The sequence below is a fragment of the Lepidochelys kempii genome, chromosome 2, assembly GCF_965140265.1.
Source record: "Lepidochelys kempii isolate rLepKem1 chromosome 2, rLepKem1.hap2, whole genome shotgun sequence".
NCBI classification, from domain to species: domain Eukaryota; kingdom Metazoa; phylum Chordata; order Testudines; family Cheloniidae; genus Lepidochelys; species Lepidochelys kempii.
Window position 1 is genome coordinate 229,180,592 of NC_133257.1, and position 22,544 is coordinate 229,203,135.

The following is a 22,544-nucleotide window of genomic DNA, read 5'->3' on the forward strand; positions in this document are numbered from 1 at the left end:
TCCTGCCAAGGATAGGGTTTGAATTTACAGTGCATGCGTGTAGCTCACGTTCAATGGCCACAGCATGGCCCCTCGAGCCACCCATGTAATCTGAAAGTGGTCTGCCTGGAAACCCTCTTGCCTAGTCTTGCTTCACATGCACATTTTAATCTCTCTGGCCTGAGAGTTTTGGTACATACCTGTCTAGACAGTCAAACTCTTCCTTTAATAACATTTTCACAATTGCTTCTCCAAAGGGGCAGTGAGGGCCATGCACTAGTGGAGGTAAATGTTGGCTGACCAAGCTTAATGGGGAGACAATTGGAGACATGGTTTGAGTCCCAGTCATGCACAAAATAGTTGCAAGAAGCTGCTGATTTTGTAAAATGATGGGCAGAGAGGGTATCTCTGGAATTCCGTGCTCAAATGACCTCAAATGTGGACCACCATCACTACCCAGCACCCAATAAGGAACAGCATATTTCAAGACAATCTGAGTTTGCATGCAGATTTACAGCATTTTGGGTATGTCTACACTGTAACCGGGTGGCGGGGGTGTGTGTGTAAATGACTGTTAATGCAGATGTATCTGGCCTTCCTATACTCTAGCTAGCTAGCTAAAAATAAAAGCAAGGATGCTGAAGTGTGGGCTTCAATGCAGGTTGCACAAGCCTGCCTGACCCGCACGGGTACATACTTGCTTGTGCAGCTAGTGCTGAAGCCTGCACCTTGGCGTCCTCACTTCTATTTTTAGCAAGCTAGCTAGAATAGAGCTAGCATGAGTAAGTCTACATAGGCTGCCGTTTGCACCCCTCACTTCAATGTAGATGTACCCTTAGAAGAGTCAACCTTTATACAGAAAGTTCTGTTCAACCTTAACTACAGTGGAGCTGGTGCTCCCCTATAATTGTAACAATACGGATTTAACCTTTGACTTTCCAAAACAAAAAATAAACCAAAGGCTAAATTGCACAGAATATCCAGCTAGTTCAAGTTTGCTCTGCCACCACCCTCTTCTCCTTCAGATCCCTCCTCGAGACTCATTGCTGCAATGCCCACAAAAAGTGAGTTAATAGTAGTGTTAATATACAACCTCTAAGTCATTTCCTTCTCTATGCATTGCTCAATGAATCTTATTTTAATCTGTTTCTTAGAGCCAGATCATTCTCTCTGGTGGGAAAGCCTATTCGGACAGAGGGGTTCTGAAGAAGGAAAGGTCCAAAGACAGCCCCTTGCAGAGATTCTCCACATCCTCTTGTTGCAGAAGCAGGATTTGTCTCCACCCTGGAGAAGATTGCTGGGCTCACATCAAATCCAGATCTGTGGGACGACAGAGTCCTCTGCATGGCAACCCTATATCTTTATACTATGATTGTTCCCTGACAGGCCCTCTCCTGGTTCCACAGTAGCACAGCTCCTTTGGAGCCATACTTACCAGGCAGCACCTCCTGATAAGCAGCCCCAGCAGCTGTCCTCTGAGGGAGGGGGAGCTGAGTAGGAGACTTAGTGAAAAATATCATTCAGCCCAAGCCTATTGGCCTTACCTTTGAAAATAATGAGCACCCACAGCTTCCATGGACTTCGTCTCTGAAAAACAGGCCACTTACTTAGATGACTAATTATGGATTTAGATATCCAACTTTAGGTCTCAAATAGAGAAAAAGTTGGCCTGTATGTTGATACAGAACACAACTAAGGACAGACAGTTAATCAAGTCTTTTTTTTTTTTGAATGGGGAAGAAACAAAGTATATCTGAGGTAAAGTAAATATACCCTCTGGGTAAGTTATAGCACCTAGAGTTTATGAAAACTTAGTAAATTCATAACATTCATATGTGGTCCAACCGTTGCAGCACTAGACATGTGTGTAAACTAAGAGTGATTTGCTGCCCTTGAATGGACAGGTTACTGTTATTTGAAATGACCCTGAAGCTAAAAGACAATGGGTAAAATTCAGCTTTTGAAACATCACTTACATGTATCTATCTAGATTTTTATAAGGTCACTCATCACCATGGAATCTTCAATGGACTTGCGTCCATTTTGCCTGGATTGAATTTGGTTCCGTACTGATCTGTTATTTTTATATTAGATTTTCCAAATCCCCTGAGATCCAGAATGGTCTTTTTATCCAATATTTATTCAAACATTATTTTTCCATAGACCACCCCCGCCTAATCTTTTGAATGTATTCCTTGTTGTAATAAAACTGTTAGTTGCCAAGCAATGAAAGAATACTCTCATATAGCATCCTTCAGAGGGGTGTCACAGGCACATTGCAACAAAACTTGCTTAAGATCATCAACATGGAAGTACTGGAGCAACATGATCTGTAACAGCTGTGGATCTGGCCCTGCTTTCTGAGATGAGGCATTTAAACAAGTGGTATTTGATCATTAGCTCACTTTACACTGTGCTCCTTCTAGTTATCCAAATTCTTCTTAATTACAGAGGAAACTCATTGATTCCCATCTCAGATAGATCCAGGGGGAATTAACGAATTTTGCAAGTTAGTAATTAAATAAACAATTAGAATAATAACGCAACGAGAATGCACCACCAAGAGGTCATTTGTTCATTTATGACCTGATCCTGAAAAATGCTGGGAGTCTTCTCTGATGTGCTGAGCACCTGGGATTACCTTTGGCTGTAGTGGGAGTTGAAGGGATGAGGTACCTTGCAGGGAGCACTTGATAAAAAGCTACACTGAGGCCTTATTATGGCAATCTAGTCAGTTTCAATTATTTACGACAGCATAAGAGAGTATTCATAGTATAGCAGATATTCTGTGGTATGTTTTGAAATCTTAGTAATGAGAGGTGGGGGAGGGAAACTTTTTTTGAGATTATAAGAAAAGTTGTTTAGTTACATGTAGCGGAGTGAGGTTCTAGTGCACACAGGTCTCTCTCTGTCTGGACACGGCACCACAGAAAATATTCCCACTTTTAACTTTCCCACTGAGATTCCTTTCTCGGCTAACTTGGATTTTCCTAGCATAAAAGAGTGCACTCACTGCAGGTGTCCCCCCTCGTGGCAGGGCGTGGGGAAGCAGCTCATTCATCACCTAGCAGCCCCTTCTGACGGCTGCTCCAGCCCTGCAGTGGTCTCTCTTCTTGTGACTCAGGTCACTTTAAAAATCTCTCCCCTTCTGGGATATCAATGTCCCAAAAGGACAGTGTCCCACTTGACAGCGGACATCAAGATGACATATTCTGCCCTGGCTCTTCCATTCAACTCTTCTGTCCAAGTGGTGGCCCCACGCCTTCTCACTAGAGTGTTTTAAGTCAAATCCAAAGTGAGACAAGAAACACCAAAGGACAATTCTGCCCCTTCCCCAGGCCTGGGCTTTTAAATATCCTGGATCCTCCCCAGCTCTATAGTCTTCCAAAGAACGCTGACTTTCAGGGGTTACCTCCTTGGTGTCTTGTCCTCATCTGGATCTTCAGCTCCAGTCTATCCACAAGGGTTTCTGCCTCTGGACTGGCCTTCTTTCAGGCCCCTTTCAGGAGTCTCCTTCACCCCTGCTGCCCTCTTCTATTAGGTCCAGTATATGAACTCCCTCCTGAAGCTCTTCTGCTCTTTTCTGCCCAGAGAGGGACTATGGATTTTCTTCTCCTACTCTGGATTTCCCATTTTTGCAGAGACTGTCCAGCTCCTCCCACATCTGGGACTCATCTTTAATTGGTTGTGGCCCCCTCCACTTCCCACCATTGTGTTAACTGACCTCTGAGGCACCTACCCTCCTTTGGCTGGGAGGAAGCTGATGGTGGAGGAATCTGTGGGCTCTGTAGCTAGGCACTTAGATGCTGGTGCTTTTTTTGCTGCACCTTCTGCTCTGCATGTGCGGGTCAATGCCACAGCATGGCCCAGGAGATGTGCAGAGGGTGCTAAGAAAGGCCACTGAGAAAAGGGGGCTGGAGGAAGCCCAAGGTAATTGGAGGTGTTGGAGATAGCAGTGTGCCTCTTTATGGGTCCCGCCATGGTTTGGACCAGGAGGGTATGGTGAGGACCCTGGAATGCCTGGCAGTTCACGGGGGAATCTCTGGACCCCTGCAGGAGATGAAGCTTTGGGAGAGGAGTCTGGGGAGTAAAGGACAGCAAGATGCTAGCACAGCATTGCTGGAATTGGGACATGGCAGGTAAGGCTTTTAGCAGGGAATTGGGATTGTCCTAGAGTTTCCAGCCCTGCAGGAATTAAAGATTGATCTCCCAGACCGTGCTGTGAGCAACCTGAGAGAAAAATCATGGGGGATTCTCAAAATGAACACTGTTTGGTGAATCAGATTTATCTTACGTGGATTCATAGAATCCAAGGTCAGAAGGGACCAGTGTGATCATCTAGTCTGACTTCCTGCATAACACAGCCCATAGAACGTCCCCAAAATAGCACCTAGAGCAGATCTTTTAGAAGAATATACAATCTTGAGTTAAAAAGCAATTCACCCAACAGGGGGCTTGAACCCACAACTCCACAATTAAGAGTCTCCTGCATTACCAACTGAACTAACCAGGCAAGCTCATCAGTTGCTGGTTAGTTTTATATTTTCCTGGAGACATTATAATTCAGCCACTGTTTGAAATGTCAAGACAATGCGCCACTTGTCCTCTCTCAACCATCTTACTGGTGTACTGATGCTATGATTTACGTTATGTAGCTAACACAAAATCAGTGCTGTCTCATAGTGACAAAACATAACTCTGCCTCACTGTGATGGGGCATATAAACCCCTCACTGGAACTGAAGGGATTAAGAAGCAATTTAACTCCTCCCAGCTGCAACTGCAGAGCATGCTCCGGCTGGAGGTGGAGCTTAACAGGGAGCCAGACAGCTCAGAAGGGGCCTGACAGGGCAGCAAAAGGGAGCTACCTTGAGAGCTCCTGAAGAAGGATGCTGCAGAAACCTCCTTCTGGAGCGAAAGAGACTACTTGCTGAGCCCAGGTGTGCTGAAGGTTCATTTATTATCTTTTCTTTTACTACTTTGAGGGAAACTGTAAGACTTTGGCAAGAGAGTGGGTAGTAGGAAGTGGCCCAGGGAGACAGCCTTAAGGCACTCCTGGGTGCTGGACATTGGTATGTCTTACAGGGCCCTGGGCTGGAGGTCAGTGGAGTGGAAGGGCTCAGGCTCCCCTACCTTGTTCAGAGGGGCATGATAACCCTCATTTCTAGACTGTCCCTAAGCTGAAGGGGGTCAATCTTCCTTGGAACCCTGTGACACCGGGGGCAGAGAAGACTGATTGGTGACCTGACTGGAGAGTTGGGTCAATCCCCATGAAAAGACAGACTGTCACAGGGCGTGACAGTGGTGCAGGAGAAAGATTAGAGTTGTGGCAGGTGGATGCTTTAACCCCTAAACACTAGGAAATACCACCAGCAAACACCATCCATCACACTCACGAGTAATACAGCATTTTGCATTCACAAAAGGAACAGATCCACTTTTCAAACTGGATGATTTTGGCAATGGGTCTTCAAATCTTCAGCTGTGAAAGAATTTGTGAAAAGGAAAATGTACTACTGTACTTACAATGATGACTGGTGTAAGTATAAAAATTGGCTTTGCAAAGTTGATGAATTTTATGGTTGAATGCATTTTGTGTCATCAAATATTTTCTATGAAACATGAGGGGAGAAGACCCATTTCCATTCATGTGGAATGTATGAAACACAAAGACAGTGAAAAATCAGAAACGAACACTTCCAATTATGTTCTATTTTATACAAAAGGACACACCTCAGGAAAATCTAGTGACCGTAGCAGAAATAGGAGAACTTTACCATGATGTGATTCATCAGTAAAGTTAGGCCATGTCTACGCTGCAGGGTAAGTCGATGTTGGTTATGCAACTTATGTTATGTATGTTATGTAACTTAAGTCGATGTAATTTACATCGACTTACCTCAGTGTCTACACCGTGCTATGTTGGTGGAGTATTTAAGTTGACGGGAGAGCGCTTTGCCATCAGCTTATTGCATCTTCACCAGACCTGATAAACCAACACCGCTGCATCAATTGCAGCAGCACAAATTTAATCCGCAGTGAAGACAAGCTCTTATTCTAGTCAAGACTATGGAAACAAATTGCTTCCAAATTTTCTAGCGGATTCAGAAATTGCAAACGAAAATGTCTTGTAAACGTGCAAAAGCAGCTAGCATTACTGAGAATGCTCTGGTGCTGAAATCACAGGCGCTCTTAGTTCATGATCTTGAATATTTTTTTTCTTAATTGGAATGGATGCCTCAAAGAAGGGAAATAAGATTTTCCCAGTAACTGTTCATTATTTTCCAAAGACTGAAGGGATTAAAATGGCTTGATTTTTACCATGGTAACAATGAGAAAAGTGATGCCATTGCTGCAGATATGTCAAACATTATAGAAGAAAATGGCTTTAGTATAAACTGTGTGTTGTCTTCTACAGCTGATAATGCCTTAGATAATTTTGTGAAACAGAGGTCAGTTTATCAGAAGCTGAAACAATTGAATGAGAAGAATGATTCAGATTGGATATAAGTGCCATGTAATTCATAACCGTTAAAAACGGAATGAAAGCTTTGAGTTTTGATGGAGAATGTCTTATTGTCAAAGCGTTTCAACAGTTCTCTTCCTCCACTAAAGAGAATCTCTTTGTTCATTTTTTTTACTTTGTAGAAATTGAGAATAAGGAATTTCTATGTCATGTACCAACAAAGTGGCTGTCCCATCTGCTGCAGTAGAATAAGTCTTACCCTAGCCTGCATTAAAGGTATATTTTGATGGTGGGGGGGCGGGGGAAGAATGTGCCAAGATTCTATGGGAAGCCTTCAGTAAAGATGATCAGGAATCTCTTCCTCTTTGTTACATTTACTTCCTGCATAACCCTGATGGCAATATTTTATTAGGCAATCAGAAACCTAGAATGCAATGATGCCAACTACACAGAACTAGACTGTGTCATGGAGGGTTTTCATTCTAAACTAAAGAGAAGGAAAAAACAAATTCTATGGACAATCAGCTCACACTATTTTGCATAAAATCTCTGCGTATTAGTAGGAAATGTGAGGCATTGTCAAGATGGATCTCGTGCCTTGAGAAATGGTATCATTTCAAGGTACCACTTTGCAGACAAATGTCATCCTTTCACTGGACAAGGAAGTGGAATGATTTGATATTGAGAAGTTGGCTAAAGTTTTTCGACTTGAGATTGATTTTTTATGAGCTATATGATGATCGCAGCATTTGATAGCAAAAAAGAGGACAAATGGGGGGAAGTTTTCAAGCAAAGTGAAAACAATCAAATTTTTAAACTCGTATCTTTCAAGCTTTCAATTCCAGTCTCAGACACATACTGTGAAAGGTTTTTCAGCGTATGAGTCAGCTTTGGAACAAAGAAAGGATTAAGTGAAAGTGTTGAGCAAGCAGAGTTAGAGGTGCAGCTAAACTACAGAATGTCTTGTGCTGATTATAATGAATGGGTTAAAAAGTCTCCAGACTGGCTGAAAGCAGCTTAAGTACAGGTTTAAGAATAAAGAAACAATGAACAAAGATCCTCAACTACAAGAGACCCAACTTGTATAAGGTACCTGCAATAACATTTATTCATTTTTTAAGTCTAATGAATTAATTTTTGCTGTCTCCATCATTTGGTTATGGTATGCTATTTTCTTTAGTCATTTTTAAATAATGGAATTCTCATGCACACACACACACACAACCATTTAAACATGCATTAAAAGTAAAGTAGTCTAAACCCCATCATCCTTTTAAAAATTAGATTCACACGATTACAAGTGGTGATTTCTTGATATTGTTCATTTGTCACATGCTTGAATTTTTTGTGCATATGAAAAATCTAATACACATACACACTTGTCCTTATTTGCCACTGGGGGATGAACTGCAGGCAAACTCCTCACTCCACAGTAAACAAGTTTTGGAATAGCTCAGTTCTTAAAGCCATTCCATCATGTGATGAAACATCCCAGAATATGTCCAACTAGAGTTGGCCACCATAGAATGTCCTTGGGCAGGACCACCAAGTGGTTTGGGGTCCTGACAGCCAAAAGGAGCTCCAGTACTGACTGCTGGAGGAATAGTACCGACTGAGGATGAGAAGTGGAAACAGCTGTCATAGGAGCCTTAGGAATAGCCAAAGGGGCTGCAGCTCTGCTGGGAGGCACAAAGGACCGTGGATTGGTGACTGCAAGTAACCCACACATGAGATGGACACATGGGAAACCTGCTGGCAAAGCAGGAGCATGCATTGGTAGCTGTGGGAACTGCTGCTGGGAAAGGGTCAGCTGGGATGGTGACTTGCTCCTGGTGGCTGATGCCTGGAGCGGGCAACAACAGCTGCAGTTGGACCATACCCTGACAGCAATGACCCAGGAAAAGAGGTAATTAAATTACAAGCTCAGCAGAATGGTTGTGGAGGGCATTTCTGGTAGGCTGAAAGCTCATTGGCACTGCCTATGCACCCATCTGGACGCCAGTGTGGCAAACGCAGTTTGTATAATCATCACCTGATGCACTCTCCATAATGTTTGTGAGGGGAAGGGGAAGTGCTTCTGTCCTGAGGGGGCTCAGGACAGGTCTGGTTTGCAAACGCTGCACACACAGCTGGATCCCACCCTTGTGCCCCCTGGTCCTGGTTCCCAGCCGGCAAGGGAAATCAGGAAGACAGAGGATGACATCTCCCTGTGCCAAAGGCCACCTTCACACCTTGGAGAGCTGCTGGAAATGCACACAAGGGAACATTGGTACATAGGTGTGATGCTACTTAGCTTTGGGAGGGTTTTGTTTCCCTGTAGTTGAAGGTCATTAGCCATTTGTTCCTGTGACATTGCACACATTAAAGACAATTACGACAGGGCACCTCCACTGGGTTATCTCCTTAGGATGGGGTTTGTGCTGTGGAAAGTGGCAGCTGAGTTGTAACACGGTCACTGGACCGTGTTTTTGTGTTCACTATTCACACTTGTCTACAAATCTGTTATCGGGTGTACTCAGTCTCTCTTAAGGACCTTATGAAGATTTGCTTGTATGGGGGGCATGCAGCCCTTCTTCCTTTTAACCATTCCATTCATGGTCAGCAGTGCTAACAACACTGATCCATACTACGGTTGAACCTGGTTAAGGCTTTTTGGGGGGAAGGAGGGGCAGTTTGTGCCCAGGGTAGTAGCAGGTGTTGTCATTGCCTGTATTGTTGCTGGCATTGTTTCAATTTTCTGCATGTGAAATAAACCACAAAGATGTTCATCTACCTCTTTTCTGTGTGGTAGAGTTCTGCCGCATTGAAAACTAGTAGTTTGCTTTCTGTTAGCATCTAACACAAAGGACCCTTTCCCCATCCCTCCCTTGTATCCTGGGGCCGGGGATTTTTCTGCACCTGGTCTAGGGGTGAAGGGCAGACAGAAAAGTGTTTTGCAGTATCCTGGCACCAGACAGTTATTCCATTCAGTTTCATATCCTGAACCTGAAAACAACCTCACTTCGGTATATTTAGGAAGGAGGGGCCTTGACACACAAGTCAAGGCAACTATAGCATTTATTAGAAGCACCAGATGGACCATGTAATTTAAATATTTTTTTAAAAGAAAAGTCATCCAAAAATCAGCGTTGAAGGAACTCATCCAGGAACACCTGGCCAATGTGACTGTGTCTGCACCCTCCTCCTTGCCCTCCTCCTGATAAAGGAGGGGTGATGGGGGGGTAGGGGGAAATCAACCTCCTGTGAAGGGTTTGGGGCAGCTGAGCACTTGAAGGGGTTCCAGGACTCCCTCATTGTTCCTCTCTTAGATGCTGGAGGGGTCATCCCACGAAGGATTTCAGATGCTGGGAGAGAGTAAGGTCCTGGGAGTCCAGCAGACTCCATGTTCTCCTCCTGGTGAGGCGGGGGGTCCTTGAAAGAGGATCCTCCAGCTCAGCAGCACCCTGGGTGGCAGAGGGAAGAGGAGGAGACGGCACTTCATGCACAGGTTCAGTGGCCTTGGCAGCAGGCAGATCTTGAACTCATTTGGCCACCAGTTCCTTGTGCCTCTCCATAGGGAATGCTCCGATTTTCTATGCCATGCCTCTGGCTTCCTGAGCCAGTTCATCAATGTATTTTCCTGCTGAAAAGCCTGCTCCTTGGTGCCCTGAGGAATTCAAGCTGCTCCTGGTTTCTCCTGTCCATCCATGTGAGCAGCTCTTCCAGGGTCCTTCTCAGACTGCCTCTGCGGTGCTGCTTGTCCTTCTTGGTGGAACAGTTTCCCTTTCTGGAGCTAAAGGTCCTGCCAATTCAAAAACAAGTGTAGCATTATATATTTTTTTCCTTTGGAAGAAGCCAAGAAATTCCCCCATGTAACATAACTTTGCAGTAGAAGGCCACAATTTTGATACTTTTCAGCATTCCAGGAAAGTGACTGATAGACTGTCCTTGGTTCTCAGATAATTTTTGCAGCCCATGAGGAAGGAGCAGAGGATATTAAAAGTCCTGTGGAGGAGATCTGAGGAGATCTATGCCAGACAGATAGATTGCAAATGGGCACCCCTCTACATATTGCTGAATGGAGGTGGTCAGCTATGCTGGTGGACCAAACACAGTCACACTGCCATTGAACCTCAAGAGACATCTGGAGTTTCTGTTACACCAGGAATTTGGTGCTTACAGGACTGTGAGGCAATTCGACTGGAAATTGACCTCAACTGTGTTCTGTTCCCTTCCACCTCCTGGACCTGCCCCCACCCAACCCCACATAGCTCCCCTTTGTAAGGGGACAGTAAGATCAGAGAGGTGGGAGAAGCATTGAAACTGTCCAAGAGGCAAAAGGCAGCTGTTACTAACTTTTGACAACCGACTGTAAGTTTTCTACAACTGTCCCATCCTTACCAGGACCTTTCTAACCCCCCTCCTCTCTTCCCCTGGTTTGCATGGCCCCAGGACCATCACTGCCTGACTGCTGGCTGAGACGTGCACAGACACAGGGGCACAGAGATTTGTTGTTAATAATCTGTTTTTAAGACCTATCTTTAGCCAAATGCCAAAGAGGGGTCCAGCAGAAATCAATCAAATCATGATTTATAACAGAGACTTGCTTAGGGAGCAGTTAGGGGTGGGGTGGAGTGGGAGCTGGAAGACGTGGGGGAAGTTTGAGGAGTTTGGTAAGGGGATAGGGTGTGACAATCCCAGGGCTTCAGCAGCAGCAGTTCAAACTTGCAGAGACACAGCAATACATGGCCTATTATCTATAGGGGAAGAGCATCCGATGAAGTGAGCTGTAGCTCATGAAAGCTTATGCTCAAATAAATTGGTTAGTCTCTAAGGTACCACTAGTACTCCTTTTCTTTTTGCGAATACAGACTAACACGACTGCTACTCTGAAACCAGTGCGTGCACAATATTTCAAATGCCCTGGAACTTAAAATCAGGACTGTAGCACCAGAGCAAGAGGGTTTATTGGAGGGGAATGTGTGTCAGGGGGCCATTGTAACTTACCAGCCTCTGGTTCTGTTTCTTGCCGTGGCTCATGTTCATCGGGGGCAGGCTTCTTCAACTGGCTCCTCTGGGTAGAGGTGCAGATTCACATGCTCCATCCTCTGGGCCTTCCGGAGCATCCTCCACCATCCCTGCTGCCTCCTCACCCTGGCCCTCCTCAGCATCCCATGGAACAATGAGGCTGGCAGGGTTGAGGAGGGGATCATGAGCCACTTCAGGCTCTGTACTGGAAGTCATTGACAACACCTGGTCAAGCTCTTTATAGAAGGTGCATGTACAACAAGCCCTCCCAGAACAACTGTTGGAGTCTTTTGCCCTCCTGTACAGGAGCCTCAAGTGCAGTATGTGTTCCTGGCACTGACCCAGAGCCCCCTGAATGGCTACCTGTTCCAGCCCCCCAGTACCAGTGTATGTTTCTGCCGCTCCAGGATGGTGTACACTGACCACATGCTGATCTGTAGCTGGCTGTGGTTGGTGGCCCAGGCAACTGCTTTGGGAGCAGGATCCACGTTCACCTGTATTGATCTGGAAAGAGTTCAGTGGGAAACTGGTCTGATGTGGTAAGCGCATAACACCACTACCAGTGAAAATGGGGGGAGAGGGACCCTAGTAGATTGGGTCAGGAGGAAAAGGGTTCATTGAAACTCAAGACCCAGTACATACCCCTTACCCCAGTCCACACTGCAAACTGGCCTGGGTAGAGGTACTTACCCACACCCTTAGGCATGCCAGGTTACTCGCTCTCTACTTGCCTTCAGACACATGCTTCTAGGCTTTAGGTGCGGCCAACATGGAGGTTATGGCCACATGCATGGACATGTGTACAGTTCTTAGTGCAGAAGTACCCTAAGTGTTAAGATGCTCTAACTGTTTGGATACTAAAGGTTTTATATTGTGACAATTTTACAGTGAACAGATGGAAGTGACTGGATTTTATGAAGAGTACTCTGTGTTGTACTCCATTGTAATATCACTTAACACAGGCTGGGAGTAGAAGCTATTTTGTTTGAGAACATTTCACAACAAACAAAATTTACCATTTTGAGCTTCAACTTTGTGTCTACTTAAAAATATATAGAGCTGTCTTTTCACGTCACACACAAGAAAGAAGAACACTGAACACAGGATGAAATTCATCCCTCTGCAGAGAGCCAGTACAAACACGTGCACCATAAAAGTCTTCCAGCATGGCTCCAGAAGTGCCCTGACCTTGTGCACCGTGGTAAATTTCATTGATAGATAGTCCTTCTTCCCACTTCACTAGCAGGATCTAATATACTTTTACATCAGCAGAATACATTTAAAATAAAAAAAACCCCAAACCATCTGAGACCCTTTAACAAATAAATGTAGCCATCCCCAAACTCCTCACTCCATCACTTATCTCATCCAAAAATGCATATGCAAACATTTTCAGATGCACATGCTTTATCACAACAGACTAAGTTAAATATATGAGCATTGGAGGACAATACAGTTTGCTAAGCCATTGTAAGATACATATAAGGATAACATACTTGCTAAAGCAAATACATAATGAATCATTGCGACGTAAGCTAAACAAGATAAATTCTTACCATGTGATGTGAACGGGTTTTAATGATAATGGGACCCCAAGATCCTCCAGATCCTCCCATTGGGATTTGGAAAGATCTTTTGGTACTTTACAAATTATAAAGGCAGATGTAAACTGGATAATCTTTATCATTTAGCTCTAAAACTGTAGATAGTAAGCTTCCCTAAAAATCAGTATGTCCAGAGGTCTCTTTAGCTGTTAGAATTCCTATAGTTCTCACAGTTCTAGAATGAAGCTGGCTGTCTATCACCTTCAAACATGTTTTAATCAACAATCTTATTCTTACTAAATGTCTTTGAGCTGAAGTTTCAGCCACCTATTTGACACAGTCCTGAATTTTGGACTGCATGTGCTAAAAAATACTGCTCCCTGTTAGCACACCTAGCTTCATATTTCCCCTTTCAGAATCTAGAGAATTCAGATATCAGGTTCTCAAAAGTACACCACAAAGGGAGATGCTTCCACTGAATTTGGAACACAGCTCTGTCTTCTAGCCTTTGCAGGATCAGGCCGAGGACAGGAAAGTTTGCAAACCTGTGGCATGACTAACTAGATGTTGGGCTAAGATAATGCTTCCTTTTATCCATTTCTGTCACTGAATGCTGCTTTTGGCATGGATAACGATAAAATTCTTTCCTTTGAGCAAAACAGTGAATTTTTGTGATTTCGACTTTGGCTGAAATTCAGCTCTCCTGTATGTCTGTTGCCAGCACTTCCTCTGATGAATCAATTTCCTCTCCTTAAACTGAAGCGGACAGATGTTAACAAAATGTCTTTGCAGTGTTTAATTCCAGCTACTATAAAGAGAACTTCTTTGGATTCAGCTATTGCTGAGAGCAATGGCTGGGGCTGTAAAAAAAAAAAAAAAAAAAATCACTTAAACAGAAAAGCAAGAAGGCAGCGCCTTGTTCCAAACCTGATGGAAGCCTATGGGAATACTCACATGAATCCAATTACACATATAGTTAAGTGTTTGTAGAATTGGGATCTATATCTTTGCTTTTGCATGATCAAGTATACTTTATACAACAAGTTTAGATTATCTCTGCACAGCAAAGTTTCTACTCTAGAATTGATTGAGCCAGAGGGTATGTGTTCCAAGCAGCCATTCAATTTACATCTAGTCCACAGTCAAAGAGCAAGCAAAGTTTATTCTGCAATGAGCATTTATCTAGGATGGCAGGTCTTGCAAGCATTCTACAAAGAGCATCTAGGTACTACAAGAATAACATGACACCAAGTCAATTAAATATATCACAGAGGATCTGTAACCTATCTTCCTATTACGGTCAGTTATGCAGCTGATATGGAAGGCCTCCATCCAGAATATTACAATTTGAAATTTATCTAGGCTTTTCCAAATAACACTTAATGCTTTGGTACAGCTATGGACCAGAAAAGAGACTCCATTATGACATAATTTTGACAAAATCCTTTCAGAGAGGCGACCACAAGAGAATATTTTATACTGTAGCCAAGTCCATAGGGGAAATCTGAATGAATTGGCCACAGTATTAAATTGTACTCTGCCTTGGTACTTACACTCTCTGGCCATTAGCACTGATTGGCAACCACATGGCAATAATTCCCTGTTCACCTGGACTTGCCTTTGAAGATTAAGGTTAAACCCCACCCAGCGGAAGAGCAATATCATCTACAAAAATGGGGAACGTGCACATAGCATATAGTAAAGACAACATCATTATGGCACATATGAAAAGGAGCCATAAGTGTATGAATGCCATCTTATCCTTTAAAAGAGTTCAGAAAATGCAAAGAAACACAGTGTTAATTCTTAGGACACCAAAAAGGAGTTACAGCTGCTAGCCCAAAGAGCAACGAAGAGGAGCAGCTACTGCAGTTGAAATGGCCAGTTGTGTTTTTGCCCCTCACCATTTAAAAAAAAAAAAGCTCCCCAGCTTTGGTAGCTGAATCTCTCTCCTCTACTTTTACCTCATATATCAAATTCCATTTGATTCAGCATTCGGGGACTGGTTTTGTTCTGTCTTTGAATTTAGCCAAATATTTTCAATGAGAGTCAGGCTCTTAAGTGCCTAAGTCACTTTTGAAAATGAGACTTGGGCTTGGTTGCACCAACATTTAGTTTGTGGCAAGCTGGGGTGTGAATCTATCCCCACTAGCCTGCCATGCCCTGTCCATGTAGATCTAGCTCAGTGGTGGGCAACCTAAGGCCTGTCAGGGTAATCCACTGGTGGGCCGCGAGACAGGTTGTTTACACTGACCATCTGCAGGCATGGCCGCCCACAGCTCTCAGTGGTCACAGTTCACTGTTCCCAACCAATGGGAGCTGCGGGAAGCAGCATCCAGCATGTCCCTGTGGCCTGCACCACTTCCCGCAGCTCCCATTGGCTGGGAATGACGAACCACGGCCACTGCGAGCTGCAGGCGGCTGTGCCTGTGGACAGTCAATGTAAACAAACTGTCTCACAGCCCACCCGTGAATTACCCTGATAGGCTGCATGCAGGCTGCTGGTTGCCCACCACTGATCTAGCTGATGCCCACTGCAAGCTAGTTAGTGCACTTTAATCTACTCACATTTCAAAGCAGGGTACATCAGAGAGCACTGATGTACTATTAGTGCATGTCAGCAGGGTCCACCCGGACAGTTAGTGTGCATGCAGCAGGTTAGTGCAGGGTACATTCACACCCTAGCTTGCTGCAAAGGTTGGTGTAGACAAGCTCTTAGAATCCTAAGTCAGTGAGACATTGCAATGCTGAGCAGAGCAACACCTTAAAAAGTCCACTGAATGCATCCGATGAAGTGAAATGTAGCTCACGAAAGCTTATGCTCAAATAAATTTGTTAGTCTCTAAGGTGCCACTAGTACTCCTTTTCTTTCTTAAAAAATCTGGGGTGTTCTGCTCTCTGGGCCTCAGTTTTCTATTTGTAAAATGTGGATAACAGCATTTCTCTACCTTCTGAATAAATACAGTAAAGACTGTTAGGCACTCAGATACTACAGTAATGGGTACCATATACATATCTCAGAAAGATAGATTTTACTGACGTTCTCGAAATCAGCAACCCACTGCATTGACATTTTGAAAATATCCCACAGCTCATTCCTTTTGAAGAAGCTGGGGAGAGAAAAAGGCAAGTGAGGTTTAATGGCAGAACATTGTTGCTAATGAGACTTGAATCAAATTACTGCAGTCACTGCCAGGACTATGACGAGGTTCATAAGGTAGGTAGTTTTAAAAATAAAAAAATGTGTCACAACGACAGATAAGTATTATTTGAAAAAATGACAATCCCTACTTTCCCACCCATATGAGAAGATTTTATATATGGGTAGTTTTGAATCTGATGCATACAAGTCACAAAAGAACAGACCCTGCCCACATTATTATTATATGTAAGTCCCTACTTAATTTGCGATATTGCAGAAATTGCGGTTCCCACAATATTAGGCTTCCACCGCAATTTTGGTTGCAGTTAGCTTACTTTGCACAATCCAAAATTTTGCATACATTTTTAGATTTGCAACAAACCCTTTTTCTCCCATTAGTACAGTAGAATCCCATTTATCCATGCTGATAGCAGCTGGGGCTGGGACTGTCAGCCCTGGGTGGCTGGGGCTGTCAGCCCCGTGTATGGTGGGGCACCCACTGTCAGCCCTGTGCATTAACTACTGTAATATAGTTGCAGCAAACTGTCTGGTTATCAGAAAAATTTGCATGCATAACATAATACTTGAGTGTTTATATTGTTCCAGCAAATTTTTCTTAAACAAATAGGTCTTTTCTGGCTTGTCCAAATTACAGCAATTTACTAAAGGTCCATTATTACTTTTCCATGATTTTCCATGTCTTGGCCGCAACTCAGCTGCAATTATTTGACAATCATCCCACAATTCAAATAGGGCCTTAATTATATGCATTAGATGTAAGCAGTGTCAGGATGAGCTCCACCCTGACACCTGGTGGTGAGGTGTGGCAAGTTGTGGAAAAGAACTTCAGGGGCCGATCTCATTTGCATAGGCACACCCACCACGCCTAGAATGAGACCATAGCTGCCCAAATGGTCACTTTGGCTGCTGTGGGATCCCCAGTGTCTCTTTTATTGGGGCAGGAAGAATAAATTGTTATTACCCTGATTATGGGAACTGTGCTTGGAACTGTATGTGGCCTTTTGTTATGATGGAGGGATTCACCATCAACTAAGTAGCACTCGCTAGGCAAGGGTCATGGGTTCCAAAACTGTGTGAATGGAGAGAGGCTGGGGACAAGTATTAATACTTGGTGGCATGAGCCCCTTGGTGAGGGCCTTACATGCTAATTGCACTTCCTCCTCTCTCCACTGTGGAATATCAGAGCTGATTTTGATTATTAGAAGTCTAGTTATAGGCTGCTGAGCTCACTTTGGGCTGACAGTGCACCAGCACTGGGGCTCCCCTACTACAAGCTGAATTCACCTAAGAGCTGAAATCACTGAGCGTTGTGTTAAGTAGTGGGGGAGCCTGAAGATATACTGTGGAGCAGTTTGCGGGACGGCTGGTGAAGCAGTTCGACGTGGAGCAGTTTGTGGATGGCAGGAGCTGCTTGTGGGCCGTGGAGCTGAGCGAAGGAGTTCGTGGGGCGGCTGGCGGAGCGGAGCGCAGCTGAGCGAAGGAGTTCGTGGGGCGGCTGGCGGAGCGGAGCACAGCTGAGCGAAGGAGTTTGTGGGGCGGCTGGCAGAGCGGAGCGCAGCTGAGCGAAGGAGTTCGCGGGGCGGCTGGCGGAGCGGAGCGCAGCTGAGCGAAGGAGTTCGTGGGGCGGCTGGCGGAGCGGAGTGCAGCTGAGCGAAGGAGTTTGTGGGGCGGCTGGCGGAGCGCCGCTATGGAGCTATGGGGTGGTCAGCTTCAGATCATGTAAGGTGCCTCTTACCCCCGTCCCATCTCCACCCAGGTTGGGAGGTAAAGCTCCGCAGATAAACTTTCGAACTCTGGGGCTGCCCTGACCAGGGACAGAGATTTTTGGGGCATTGGACTTTTGGGACTTTGGGTGATTTGGGGTTGCTGGACTCAAGAACCAAAGGGAAAAGGGCATGCCCCAATTTGCCTGGGGTGGGTTTTTTTTGCTCATGGGTTGTGTTATGAATCCTGTTGGTGGTGTTTCCCCAAGATAATGCCACATTGTTTCTCTCTGTTATTAAAAGGCTTTTGCTACACTCAGACTATGTGCTTGCGAGAGGGGAAGTATTGCCTCTTGGAGGCGCCCAGCAGGGGTGGTATATATTTGTCCCAGGTCACTGGGTGGGGGCTCGAGCCGGTTTGCATTGTGTTATTGAAATGGATCCCCTAGATATTGAACCCGGCCCTTGTTGCTGCCAACTCTGACGGGCAGAAGGGTTACATATATATATTGTAACAGTGCCTATAAGGTGCTAGTTGTTATACAACCATGAAGGTCCTTTTCCCAGGAAAGACACAAACCAGATACAGGGATACAAAAGGGACAATGACTGACACATTTTGTTAGTTAGTTTCTGAAGTACTTTCTCTTTTGTGGGCGATGCTGCAGAAAGGGATGCTTGGGAGTGGTTTGAATGATGCAGAGGAAAGATTTTGCAAATCTTTGGGACTTTGTACAATACACAGATTCACGGAGTTTAAGACCAGAAGGGACCATTATATCATCTAATATGACCTCCTGTACATCACAGGCCAATATATTTCACCCAGTTACCCCTGTATTGAGCCATGAACTTTTGTCTGATTAAAGTCATGGAAGAAAGTACAGAGTTTATAATTCCCAATGAGTTTACAGTCTGAAAACAGTCACACAAGTGACAAAATGCACTATCTATCTTACCGAAGACTTTATATTTTAAAAATTATTATTAACTTATTTCATCGAGAGAACTGCAGAAGAAGTGAGTTTTCAGGAATGACTTAGAGTGAGACAAGGGAGGTGGCTTGGCAAACTGAGACAGGAAGGGCATTCCATGTGCTTGAAGACCAGACAGGGAGGAGACAATGCAGCCTCAAAACTGGCATCTGTGGCAGAGGGGTAGGTCAGTGCAGGATGCAACAGGCTCAGAGCTGCAAGACAGAGAGAGCAGCATGGTGGAGTGCCTTTCAGGCAAGGACAAGAAGTTTAAATTGGAAGAAATGGGCTAAATAGAGTCAGTGAAGCGATGCAAAAGGGTGGAGGGAGAAAGATCAACAGGTGAGGAAGATCATTTTAGCAGCCCAACTGGACTGAATGGGAATGATGCAAATATGAGGATGTTAGATAGGGTGGGATCTGAGTTACCCAGGAAAGAATTTTCTGTAGTATCTGGCTGGTGAATCTTGCCCATATGCTCAGGGTTTAGCTGATCGCCATATTTGGGGTCGGGAAGGAATTTTCCTCCAGGGCAGATTGGAAGAGGCCCTGGAGATTTTTCGCCTTCCTCTGTAGCATGGGGCACGGGACCCAGTGGAGTAACTTGCTGGAGGATTCTCTGCTCCTTGAAGTCTTTAAACCACAATTTGAGGACTTCAATAGCTCAGCCATAGATGAGGTTTTTCGCAGGAGTGGGTGGGTGAGATTCTGTGGCCTGCGTTGTGCAGGAGGTCAGACTAGATGATCATTATGGTCCCTTCTGACCTTAGTATCTATGAATCTATGAATCAGGGTGGCTGGATTCAGTGAGAATAGCCTTGTAAATAGTAAATAGACAATTTCAGTAGTTCATTACATGTACAATTCTAGGGTTGTTGCTATGTAGCAACATTAGATTCATTTGCTTAGGGTGCCATTGCATATCAACTTTTTCTCTCATCATGCTACCAAATTGAAATTGATGTGTTTCATAAAGCATCTATATTGACTAAAAGCTAACTACAATTTATCTCTAGGTTTTCTATAAACCAAGACCAACCTTATCATACCAGGGCTATCAGACCTGAACTAGGATTATATGCTTGGTCAATGAGTTTTTTCATTGCCACAGATGACCTACATTTCTAAATGACTGTACTGAACCATCAACATTATTTACAGCTGTAAAATATTTAGGACTTACATAATTTTTTCCATCTCCAAAACACTGTACAATATTAACTAATGTACATATACATCAAAATGTGCTGCCCAGTGCCAGTGGCAACATAAAGAGAGAAAAGCCAGTAGGTACAATGAAACCTAAAGGGCTACATTTTCAAAATTGACTAGCTCTGCTATATTTATAAAATGTGCATAAATTTTGACCAGTACCTGATTCAGCACAGTGAAGGTATGGAGTATTGCATGCATAAGCACAGGTGAAATGTCAACACTGGAGCAATAGTTAACAAGAGTAAACAGGATGACATGGGTAACTTTAGGCTGGTTAGCATGACACTGGCAAAATCATGGAAAAGCTGCAGCAGTCATTAAAGAAATAAAGGATGGAAGCAAAATTAATGGCACTCAAGATGGTTTTATGTAAATTAGGTCTTGACAAAGAAAATTGATGCTATTTTTGATGAGATTACAAGCTTGGTTGATAAAGATAACTGTTGACCTACTATACTTAAGATTTCTTTAAGGTCTTTGATTTAGCACACGGCGTTCTGATTTAAAAATTTAGAACTATACAAAATCAATGTAGGACATATTAAATAGATTAAAAATAGATAACTGATGGATCTCAAAAAGTAATGTTGATGTGGAATCTGTTCCTTAACCCAGTGCTATTCAGTATATTTATTAATGAAGAGCAGCTGTCAAATTATTCTTGTTTCAGAGCAGGAGAAAGACTTGAAAGGCGAACAGGTCCTCATAGCTAAGTTCTCCATTAGTAGGATGAGGACCATGCTTAAGCCCATTTTTCCTTAGAAACATCCTATCCCCCTACTTTTTTTTTTACCCTTTGCCCTTCTGAGTATGGACGCAGTCTGTAGAGCACCTGAGATTTATTATTGCTCAGTGTAGAGGACTGTGAAATGAAGTGAAGTAAGTAGCAGGCTTTTTATTAATTTCAGTGGGCTTTGGATAAGGCCCCCCACTCCTTAAACTTACTAACACTCATGTGTAGCCTCCAACCACAGCTGTTCTGTAGTACAACAGTCTTGTGCATCCTTGTGACTGGGTGTACCAATCCTGCACTAGAGAGGCAAGGGTAAATGAACTGCTCTGGGCCCATGAGGCCACGCCCCCAGTCCCTATTGGGCGTGCTCCCAGTGGAGAGAACATTCAAAAGGGAGCAGCTCAGCTCAGTCTGGGCCAACTGAGGAGGAGAGCAGTTGTATGCAGCAGCCTTCTGCTGGGAAGCTGCTGGGACTCCCAGCTGCAGAGGTCGAACCTCCTAGCTGCACAGCAGGAAGCCACTGTGGGAACCGAAGGGGACACCTTGCTGTTGCCAGCAGAGGAGCCTCCGGAGACAAACCAGAGGGAACACAAGCGGGACCCCATGTCCAACCCCATAGACAACGCCAGAGGGACTGGAACGAGAGTGAGAAACGACCCCGGGAATGCTTTTGGGGGTATTGGGACCTGAACCTTGTGTCAGGGTTCATTGTTTTGAAGGACCCTGGGTCAGAACCCAGTGGAGTAAGGTGGGCCCAGGTTCTGCTACCCTCCCCACTGTCACTAGCAGCTGCTGCAACCCCAAAGTGTAGCTATTAGGAGATGCGGCCACTAGGTGCACCACTAGGCAACTCTTCCCCTGAACTGTAGCTTCTAGGCAGAGCAGACTTTGGACTCTCACTGTTAGGCATTATATCCTGGAGCATCACTGTCAGCCCAGAGCACTCAACCAGCCCCCTGACAACCTTGCTGTGAACTGTGTAAGGACTTGAAAACTTAAGGCCTCTGTGTGAAAACTTAAAATGTTGGTATTTGTGAGAGTGAAAAACTGTAGCATTGGCTAAAGCTAAGCCTTGTGCAGATCCAAGCCCCAAGGTCTCCAGCGCTCTGTCAGGAGTGTTGAAATCCACATGGCTGTATGGAAGCACTCCAAAAGCCATGTCTGATGATGGAGGAGGTGTGCTCAGAGAATTAAACATCACACTCGTGATATATGTTTATATTAATTGCCAATCTGATAGTTGCACTATATAATCCATGACTAAAACTAGGAAGCCTGTGTGTAAATAGAGGGAGATTTTATATATATACCCCTAGGCATGAAAAATAAATCAGAAATACAATGGTGATCATGCACCGTGCTCTGAGCCTGTGGCATGAAAGTAAGAGGCTCGTAAATTACCATTTAGTTAAGTAGACGGGGGAACACTACAACTTCTATTGTGAGATTGCAGTCAGCACTTTATGTTGAACTACTGTATTAAAAAATGTTTGTGTACCTCACAGTGTGACTTTTTTAGGGGGCCAGTAGGACTAGTGTTGAAGGGCCACAGAACATGTGGTGGCAAAAGTTCCCAGATTGGAGTAGAGAACCCCACACGGAAAGGAGACAGATTTCTGCCCTTCTGTAGTGCTTCACTGATTATAACCATGTTATAATGATTTTTTCCCCTGTAGGGACAGAAATACAAAATCATGTTATAACATGTTCAAGACCCATGTATCTACTATTGTTAAAACCTGTTTCCCAAACATAGTAATA